We start from the raw sequence: 11172 nt of genomic DNA, 5'->3' as shown, positions 1-11172 counted from the left end.
ACTCATGTACATCAGGTCTCTGCTCAAAGGCCATGGGTCAGAGAGACCTTCGCAGACCTTCTATATGAAAAATAACCTCAAATCCATCTTCTGTCCCTCTTGCCTTGCTTTACGCCTCTCCCTGCACACATCAGCACCAGATACGATATCTAGCTCTTTGCTGGCTCTCTCTGCCTGGCTAGAACGGGAGAGCAGAGACTCTGTTCACTTCACTGCTTTATCCCTGGAACCCATCACAGTGCCTGGCACATAGTAAACCAACAGCAAATCCTTGTTGAATTAGTCAGGTTTTTTTAAAGACTTTATTTTTTAAAGCAATATCTGTGCCCAGAGTGGGGCTCGAACTCATAACCCCGAGATCAAGAGTCACATGCTTGGCCGAGTGAGCCACGCAGGAGCCCCTGAGTCAGTAAATATTTTAATAATTGCGAGTGTTACTTTGCTAGTGCTTGTTGACAGGCCCCTTTCAGCTGGTATGATTCTTGAGCGCAGGGGACTTATCATCCCTGCATTTATTTATTCAACAAAGGTTTCTGAGCACTCTCTGTGCATTATAAATCTGCTCGAGCTGCCATAACAAAATATCACGGACAAGGCGGCTTAAACAACAGGAATTATTTTCTCACCATTGTGGAGTCTGAAATTCCAAGATCATCTCCTGTGAGAGTTGGTTTCTGGTGAGCGCTCTCCTTCTGTCTAGCAGATGGTGCCTTCTCACTGTGTGCTCACGTGGCCTTTCCTCTCTGTGCACCCATGGGAGAGATCTCTGTCTCCCACTGTCTCTCTCTCTCTCTTTTAATCTTTAATTTTAGGTAGGCTCCATGGTCAATGAGGGACTTGAACTCATGATCCTTGAGATCAAGACCTAAGCTGAGATCAAGACTAAGCCCCTCTTCTTATAGGGAAATCAATCCCATCTGATTATTTATGACTTAACCCTAATTACCTCCCTACAGGCCCTATCTCCAGATACAGTCACGCTGGAGGTGAGGGCTTCAACATGAATTTTGAGGGGACACGGTTTAGTCCATAACACCAGGTCAGGCACTGGAGATGTGATCCTGACCCCAATCCCTATGGAATCCACAGCACACATTACAAAAAGCAAAATCTGATAAAAATGCTCAACTTGGGATATGCTGAAGACAGGGTCAGAAAGGACTATTTGGGGGCACCTGGGTGACTCAGTCAGTTGAGCAGCATCTGACTCTTGGTTTCAGCTCAGGTCATGATCTTAGGGTCGTGAGATTGAGCCCCACATCAGGCTTGAGATTCTCTCTCCCTCCCACTCTGTCCTCCACCCCTGACCCCAGCTTGCTCACTCTCTCTCTAAAATAAATGAATAAATAAAATCTTAAAAAAAAAAAAAAAAAAGAGAGAGGCACCTGGGTGGCTCAGATGGTTAGGCATCTGCCTTTGGCTCAGGTCACAGGGAGTCCTTCTCCCTCTCCCTCTGCTTGTGTTCTCTCAAATGAATAAATAAAATCTTAAAAACAAAAAAGAAAAGACTATAGGAAGCAGGAGATATCAATAATAGCAACAGTAATAATAGCAACATTCATTTCATTCTTCTGGGTGCCAAGCATCATTACAAACAAGAAACGACAGGTAGGTACTATGATTCTCACTTTACAGCTGACTTGCAGACAGGATGCCCTCCTTGCCAAGTTCACACAGCTGGTACATGGCAGAGATAGGGTTCAAACCTAGGTAGCCTGCTCCCAGAGCCATTGTGCTACAGAAGGTTTGAGAACTGTCCAGTAGCCCCTCACCTTACAGAGGAAGACCGCAAGATAATAACAACTATGTGGCAAGCTGATGATGTCAGGATCAGTGACAAGGTATGTAAAATTACAGACTGTTACACTGACCGCTCCCAGTGAGTCAGGACCACTGGTGATCATGGCATTCACGCCTTTGGATGGTCTCCTCCCACACTGACTCTGCACTTGGCTGCCGCCTTCTTCTCTTTGTTTTTTCTTTTTATGGGCTTGGCCTTCTTTAGTTTTGTTTTGTTTTGTTTTGTTTTTCTTTTTATGGACGTGGCCTTCATTTTTTTCTTCTTTTTTTGTTTTTGTTCTTTTCTTTTTATGGGCTTGGCCTTCTGACTTGCTTGGCTAATGAAACATAGTTGGGACACAAGCAGATGCTTGCTACATTTACACATTGGGACTTACTTACCCTATTGGAATTCAGATGCTATGTAAAGAAGGTTACCCCTGTAAAAAGAGGGTGTAGCCTTCCAACTATCCCTGTTGATTGAAGCTGTCTTAGACCCTCTAGCTCTAGCCAACCCACCAGCTGAATGCAGTTTTTAAGCCAAATATTTATTATTATTATTATTATTATTACTACTATTATTATTTTAAAGTAAGGTCTATGCCCAACCTACGGCTTGAACTCATGACTCCAAGATCGTGAGTTGCATGCTCTACAGACTGAGCCAATCAAGTGTCCCTAAATGCAGCTTCTTCAGTGAGCCCAAGCAAGACCAGCAAAAGAACCATCCAGCCAAACCACAAAATCATGAGCAATAATAAATGGTTTTGTTTTAAGCCACTGAGTTTTGGGATGTCTTGTTAAGCAGTAATACATAATGGATACATTAATTCCTATTACTAAGATCTGTTTTTACTTAGAATACTTCTGATACCAAATGTGCGGCCTTTTTTCCCTACACCAACCAGTTCTCCAACTCTCCAGATGCCAACCGGCTTTCCTCAAATTTCATTTAATTCTGATCCTAACTCCCCAGAGTTAGCACGACCCCACTGGTTAAGGGCTCAGTCCCATAAGGCTGCTCTAACTTCAGAGGCCAGTTTTAAGTCCAGGACTTCCATAATGGACTGGTCAGCTACAAAATCAGGGGTGGGGGGGGCAGTTCCCACGACCCAATTCTCAGGCTTGATAATTTGCTAGAATGACTCAAAGAACTTAGGAAAAATGGTTTACTTACTATTACCAGTTTATTACAGAGGGTACCACTCAGGAGTAGCCAAAGGGAAGAAACGGGTATGGGGGTGGGGGGTGGCATGGAGTGTCCGTGCTGTCTCTTGCTGGCCACCCTCCCAGCACCTCGGTGTACTCACTAACCCAGAAGCTCTCCTAAGCCTGTAGTTTAGGGGTTTTATGGAGGTTCTTCCACATAGGTATGATCGATTAAATCACTGGCTATTGGTGATTAACTCAGTCTCCCCAGAGATCACATGGTTGGTCCCTCTGGCAACCAACTCTCATCCTAAAGCTATCCAGAGTCCTACCAAGTGTCACCTCAGTAGCATTAACTCAGGCATGGTTGAAAGACGCTTATTAGGAAAAAGAAAAGACATTTCTTTTATTCCTACAATCACTCAGGAAATCCCAAGGATTTTTGAAACTCTTGATCCAGGAACCAGAAACAAAGGCCAAATATATACATTTCTTGGGGTGCCTGGGTGGCTCAGTGGGTTAAAGCCTCTGCCTTCGGCTCAGGTCATGATCCCAGAGTCCTGCATCGGGCTCTCTGCTCAGCGGGGAGCCTGCTTCCCTCCTCTCTCTCTGTCTGCCTTTCTGCCTACTTGTGATCTCTCTCTGTCAAATAACTAAATAAAATCTTTAAAAAAAAGAGTCATAAAAAATATATATATATATACATTTCTTACCATATCACAATGTAACACTCCTATTTTAAAAATACTTAAGTGTGTCTACTATGAACCAAGCACTATGCTAGGATTTAGGGATAAAATGTTGAACATGACCAACATGGGTCTTCCTTTCACATTCTGATGGAGAGGACAGATTAAAAAAAAATTGAAGTCACTGTACATTGCTATGTGTACTATAATGGACAAAATTTAGGAGATGAGGTAGAGAATAACGGGACGATACCTGCTTTTGATAAGGTGACCAGTGAAAACCTCCCTGAGATGAAAGTCAAGTGGAAACTTAAACAATGAGAAGAAAGTAGCCATGCAGAGTTATATAACAGGTCCTCAATAAGTGATAATTATTAACAGGCATATAAAATTATTGATTGATATTTATTATTTATGTACTTGTTACATATTAAGAGCTCGATATACATTAGTTCTCTGTCCCTCCCCTTCCCCTGTGTCACCATTATTATCACTCAGGGTCCAGTCAAGAAAATAGAAATCACATGAGGTATATCAACAGTGGGGATTTAATATAGAGAATTTATTATAGGTGTTGGAAGGCTGAAAGAGCAAAAAGGAGTACTGAGGTCATCTAGACAGTTGCAGGAAGCAATAACATTTCTAGGGCTAGAATACCTAAAGTGGGGTGGGGCGAGAGACAGCGCCTGGATGGCTCAGTCAGCTGAGCGTCTACCTTTGGCTCAAGTCATGATCCCAGGGTCCTGGGATCAAGCCCCACATTGGGATCTCTGCTCAGTGGGGAGTCTGCTTCTCCCTCTGTTCTTCTCCCCCACCCAACTCGTGCTCTCTATCTCCCCCCTCAAATAAATAATTAAATCTTTTAAAAAATTAAAACGGGAAGGGTTTGGGGTCTATCAGAACCCCGAAATGTGGAGGAGTGACTCATGGAGAGAAAATATCACTCAGCCACTATTGATATTTCTGAGAGGGCTTGATGAGTTTCGTTCTCAAGGAGCACCCAATTAACTAGAAGTTGGAACCAACTGCTGTTCCTGAAGCAAGTTACTGTTGTAGGGGGTGTTGACTGGAAGAGTAAGTTATCACAAAGAAGGAAGTTCCTTCCCCCACTTCTGTGTCCTCCAAGTCTCCTCCTAGGGCCCACTATTGGCAGAGTCGAGCAGGAAGTCAGTGGGCAAGGTGGACTGTGAAAGGTACACTGCAGGGTCCAGACTCAGCATAATCAAGAAGAGAAATCAAGGGTGGATATGGAACTAAGAAACAACAGGCAAAGAACGTGCTGGGGGGGGGGGGGGACGTGAAGTAGGACCAAAGTGGTCCTACTTCACGTTTTATTTCCCCCCCTAGCACATGATCCAGTATTTGTCCTGATTATCTCTTTTTATTTTTTTAAAATTTTTATTTTTGAAAAGTTTCTGAATGTAATTGTTATTTATGTTTACCAATAAAATAAAACTGTGACAAAGTATGTATATGTAGAATGATACTTAAAGCAACCACTAAAAACTAATTAAGACATAATTAAGACAAAAAAATAATAAATAGAAGGTGAAATTCTGAAAAATGTTCAAGTAAAGGAAGATAGTAAAAGAAAATGGGAAAATGAAACAGGGAGAAGAAATAGAAAACAAAAAATAAAATAACACACATAATCCCTAACATATCAATAATTACATTAAATATAAATGACCTTAATTCACCCATTAAGAAAAACTGACATAGGAACACCTGGGTGGCTCGGTGGGTTGAACCTCTGCCTTCAGCTCGGGTCGTGGTCTCGGGGTCCTGGGATCGAGCCCCACATTGGGCTCTCTGCTCAGTAGGGGCCTGCTTCCCCACCTCTCTCTCCCTGCCTCTCTGCCTATTTGTGATCTCTCTCTCTCTGTCAAATAAATAAATAAAACCTTTAAAAAAAAAAAAAAAGAAAGAAAAACTGACATATACAAAATGTTGAACTCTAATGTCTACAAGAAACACATTTCAAATATAATGATATAGATAAGTTGAAGGTAAAAGGATGGATATGATACATCAAACAAACATTAACCAAAACAAAGCAAGAAAATTAAAAAACGGGGACACCTGGGTGGCTCAGTTGGTTGGGCGGCTGCCTTCGGCTCAGGTCATGATCCCAGCATCCTGGGATGGAGTCCCATGTCAGGCTCCGTGCTTGGCAGGGAACCTGCTTCTCTGTCTGTCTCTGCCTGTGTTCACTCTCGCTCTCTCTCTCTCTGACAAATAAATAAATTAAAAAAATAAAATCTTAAAAAAAAAAGAAAATTAAAAAATGGACAATAATAAGTGTTGGTGAGAATATGGAGGAATTAGACCCCTCACACATTGTTGACGGGATTATAAAATGGTACATTCACATTGTAAAAACAGTTTGGAAATTTCTCAAACATGTAAACACATAAAACTCAGCAATTCCACTCCTAGGTATACATCCAGTGAGAATTGAAAAATATATCCACACAAATAACTATATACTGATGCTCAAATCAGCATTACTCATAATGAATACTATTATACTATTCGTTATTCACAGTATTCATATCAGCTAAAAATCAGAGACACCCAAAATGCCCATCAAATGCTGAATGCATTAAAAAAGTGTGTATATCCATATAATAGAGTGCATTAAAAAGAAAAATTAAGAATAAAGTATTAATAAATGCTACAACATGGATGAACCTTGAAAAGATTATGCTGCATAAGAATGCATATTTTTTTCAAGTGCACATGGAACATTCTCCAGAATATATCACATATTAGGCCAACAACAAATTCAAAAAGATTCAAATCATACCATGCATCTTTTCTGATCACAATGCTATGAAACTAGAAATCAACCACAAGAAAAAAATCTGGAAAGAACACAAATACATGGTCGTTAAACTACAGGCTAATTCATAACAGAGAGGCCAACCAAGAAATCAAAGAGGAAATTTAAGAATACATGAAGACAAATGAAAACGAAAACACATTGTTCCAAAATCTCTGGGGTGCAACAAAAGCTGTTCTAAGAGGGAAGTATATAGCAATACAGGCCTACCTCGAGAACAAGAGAAATCTCCAATAAACAACTTAAACTTCTACCTAAAGGAGCTGGAAAAAGGAGAATTAACAAAACCCCAAACTAGCAGAAGGAAGGAAACAAGAAAGATTAAAGCAGAAATAAAGTAGAAACTTAAAACAAACAAACAAACAAACACACACACACACACACACACAAAACACCAATAGAACAGATTAGTGAAATCAGGAGCTGATTCTTTCTACATCAAAAACTAATGATGTACTATACAGTGACCAACCAAACTAAATTAACTAATTAATTAATTAATTTAAAAGGAGCAGATTCTTGGAAAAGATCAACAAAACTGATAAACCGCTAGCCAAATTCATCAAAAAAAGTTGGGGGAGACTCAAAATCAAAAATGAGAGATGAGAAGTAATGATTGACACCACAGAAATACAATCATAAGAGAATATTATGAAAAACGATATGCCAACAAATTGGACAACTTAGAAGAAATGGGTAAATTACTAGAAACATATAACCTCCCAAAATGGAAACAGGAAGAAAAAAATATTTAAACAGATTGCTCCTAGCAGTAAGAACCTCCATTTTTGATTGCACCTTATTAATTTTATTTATTGGTTTTTATTTTATTTTATTTATTGGTATTTATGCACCTTATTAATTTTTTAATTAGTTTTTTGATTTCAACTTGGTTAGATTTTCGTTCTTTTATTCCCTTTATTTTATTTTTTCCTTTTATTTTATTTATTTATTTATTATATATATATTATATATATTATATTTATTTATTTATTCCTTTTATTTTATTTTATTTATTGGTATTTATGCACCTTATTTTTTTAATTCGAATTTTTTTAATTCGTTTTTTTATTTCAACTTGGTTAGATTTTCGTTCTTTTATTCCTCCAGAAAGGGATTTTATTTCACCAGAAAGGGATTCTCTAGTATCTTCCATGCTTTTTTCAAGCCCAGCTAGCATCTTTATAATCATCATTCGGAACTCTAGTTCTGACATCTTACTAATGTCTGCATTGATTAGGTCCCCTGCAGTCAGTACTGCCTCTTGTTCTTTTCTGTGAGTTCAGTTTTTCCACCTTGTCATTTTGTCCAGAGAAGAACAGATGAATGAGAAAACAAAATGCTAAAGGCTAACAATAATCCCAGAAAAATATACACTAACCAAATCAGAAGAGACCCGAAACCAGGGGGAGAGGAGTGGGGGAAAAAAGTATGATTCAGCCACACACTAATTTCAAAGAAAGAAAAACTTATATCTACCTTTGACAGATAGATATGTATGGTAAACACGATGAAGGGATGGAATATGACTGTAAAGATGAAAATTTAAAAAGATTTTAAAAAAGGAGTTATAAGCAGTTGGGTGAAAAAAGAAAAAAAGTCATAAAAAGGAGAGAATGTGACCAGGCTGGAGAATAGAACAAAGCCATACACTAGATTTAGGGTATATTTAGGTCTGTTAGAAGAAACTGTATCCCAAAATTGTAAAGAAAAAAACCTTATATGTATTAAAAAATAAGGTTATATACAATGAAGGGATAGAATATGACAATAAAATTGAAAATGAAAGAAGACTTTTTAAAAGGTATTGATAAGATTAAAAGTTATAATAGGTTAAAATAGGAAAGAGGACAAAATTAAAAAATAGAAAAAGAAAAAATAATGAAAATTTAGAGAATTTAATTTTGAAAGACTAAGGAATTATGGGGGAAAAGTCATGAATTCTAGGTGCTGTATTCCCCTAGCGCTAGGGTACTGTAGTTCTCATTAATCAGGTAAACTTGGTCTTGGCTGGATGTTCTTGCTAATCTCAGGGAGGGGCCTGTTGCAGTGATTCTCAAACATCTTTGCCCGAGGTGGAATTGTACCGCCCTTGCCAGAGGCCAGGCTGAGTAATCTGCGTGGTTTTGGTCTCAGGAGCTTTTGTTCCCCGAACGCTTTCCGCAGTCCGTAGAGCTCTGGGGGACTGGAAGGAAGATGGCGGCCGCCCAGTCTCTGGCTGGAGGAGCCGAGAGCTTGGGGCCCCACTCCTCAGTGCACCCTTGGAGAAAAACGCTCAACCTCTCCTGTCTCCCTGGTCTCTGGCCGTGCTCCAAGCTTACCCGGCCTGTGACCGAGCGTTTCTATCTCCGGCGCACGGCCCCGTCTGGAGTCTCCGAACCCAGCCGATTCCTGCGGCGTGCCCCTGTGCCGCTCCTCCCAGAGGAGAAAGGAGGGTGTCTCCCCGATTCTGCTTCTTGTTGGGTCCACTGTGCCTTGGATCCCAGTTTATGGGAACCCCAAGCTGAGAGCCAACCTCCTCAGCTCCGTCTCTGCAGCTGGCTTCCCCGCCCTGATACCTGGGAGCTCTGCCGCTCTCAGGCACGCCCGGTGTTTCCGTGACCCCGCGGGACCTGAGACCATACTGTCCCCGTGAGGGCTCCGCCCCTGCTAAGCTGCTGGAGGGACATCCCTCTGTGGAGCAGACTTCTAAAAGTTCCGATTTTGTGCTCCGCTGCACGAGGAGCCGGCCCCTCCCCCCCGCTGTCTACCTTCCCGTGTATCACCTCTAATTCACTTCTCCACACGTCCTACCTTCCAGAAAGTGGTTACTTTTCTGTTCCTAGAATTGCTGCTCTTCTCTTCCATCTCCTGTTGCGTTTGTAGGTGTTGGGAATGGTCTGATAAATATCTAGCTGAACGCCTGGGACCAGACGAAACACAGGTCACCCACTTCCCCGCCATCTTGCTCCTTCAGCCCTGGAGATGGTTTTTCTAAGCGTAAACCTGCAGTTACATCACATCTGCTGGAGTTGCAGTGGTCAAGAATTTTATGTCGAAGTGCTCTTCATAAATTATTTTTGTAAGGGTCTGCTTAGCCAGAGCGAGTCATTTTGTTGCTTATGCAGTAAACTTAGATTGACCCCCCCCCCAGAGGAACTTACTTAGAAACAAGTCTGGAAAAACAGTAAAATATGACTGACCAGCCCCTGATATCAGCGCCCATATTCCAGGACGTGTCAGGTCAGGGGGAGGTAACAGAGCCCAGAATACAAGGATGGGTCAAGCCAGGCGGAGACATTCAATCAGGAAAGCACCTCCCTAACCACCCAAGAATGTGGGCCCTGCCTTTAGGGCGCCGATTCTGACCAGAGTGATAGGCTAGTTCAAATAGCCGCTATAGGGTGAATTGTAATTCAGTTGGTCACCTGTGTGTGGTCAGGCTCAATCACATGGTCTTTACTCTATAAAAGTTAGTCTGTGAGGCTGGGAGGGGTCACCTCTTTGCAAGAGACGGCCCTGGCCAGTCAGTTTGATTCTTGATGCTTGGCGCGAAATAAAGCTTTGCTTGACCTTCACTTTGTATCAGTCTCGCTCCTTTGACCATGGACCCAACAATTTTCCCTTTTATTTATTTCCCTTTTATATTACAATTAAGGTATTACATTATTATCCCACATTAAGTTGATTGTTAAACTGAAAGTTTTTTAATCAAGGCATTACTTATTTATGGTAAAGTACACAAATCTTCAGCATATAACTCAGTGAATTTTTTAAAAATTTTATTTATTTATTTGACACACAGAGAAAGAGATCACAAGTAGGCAGAGAGGCAGGCAGAGAGAGGGGAAGCAGGCTCCCTGCTGAGCAGAGAGCCTGATGCAGGGCTCAATCCCAGAACCCTGAGATCATGACCTCAGCCAAAGGCAGAAGCTTTCACCCACTAAGCCATCCAGGCGCCCCTCAATGAATTTTTTTTTAAAGACTTTATTTATTTATTTGACAAGTAGAGATCACAAGTAGGCAGAGAGGCAGGCAGAGAGAGGAGAAAGCAGGCTCCGCACAGAATGGAGAGCCCGATGTGGGGCTCGGTCCCAGGACCCTGAGATCATGACCTGAGCCAAAGGCAGAGACTTAATCCACTGAGCCACCCAGGTGTCCCTCAGTGAATTTTTTTTTAAAGCAATAGTGCTTATTTAATATTTTTCACAGTTTCTGTTAGTTGGGAATTCAGGAGCAGCTTGATTGGGTGGCTGTGGCTCAGGGTTCCTCGTGAGGTTATAGTCACAAGTCACCTAGGACTGCAGTCATTTGCAAGATTGACTGGGGCTAGGGGAGTCACTTTTTTGTTTTTTTTTTTTTTTTCAGCTTTATTGAGGTGTAATATACAAAAAACTGGACATACAATTTGGTGATAAGATTCCCTTCTAACAGTCACTTCTAGCTCCTCAGAGCTGTGCTTTCCTTAGTGTCTTCAAGAGCACTGAGAACATGGCCAAGCAGTAACACCCACCACTGAGCTAACTCCAAACCTCATCTGCTTGCTTCTCTGGAGGTTTTTAAATAGACAGGGATGTGCTAATGGCATCGTACATTATCTGTCACAGTTTTGGCAGGCAATGTCAAAATGTAACTTAAAAAAAAATACTTTTATCTTTAAAAAACAACCACAATTACTTATTAATGGTATGTGTGTACCTGTTGGGCACTGCACAATTTCTCAAACCATGG

The sequence above is a fragment of the Meles meles genome, chromosome 2 (genome assembly GCF_922984935.1).
Source record: "Meles meles chromosome 2, mMelMel3.1 paternal haplotype, whole genome shotgun sequence".
NCBI classification, from domain to species: domain Eukaryota; kingdom Metazoa; phylum Chordata; class Mammalia; order Carnivora; family Mustelidae; genus Meles; species Meles meles.
Note: the sequence above shows the minus strand (reverse complement) of the source record.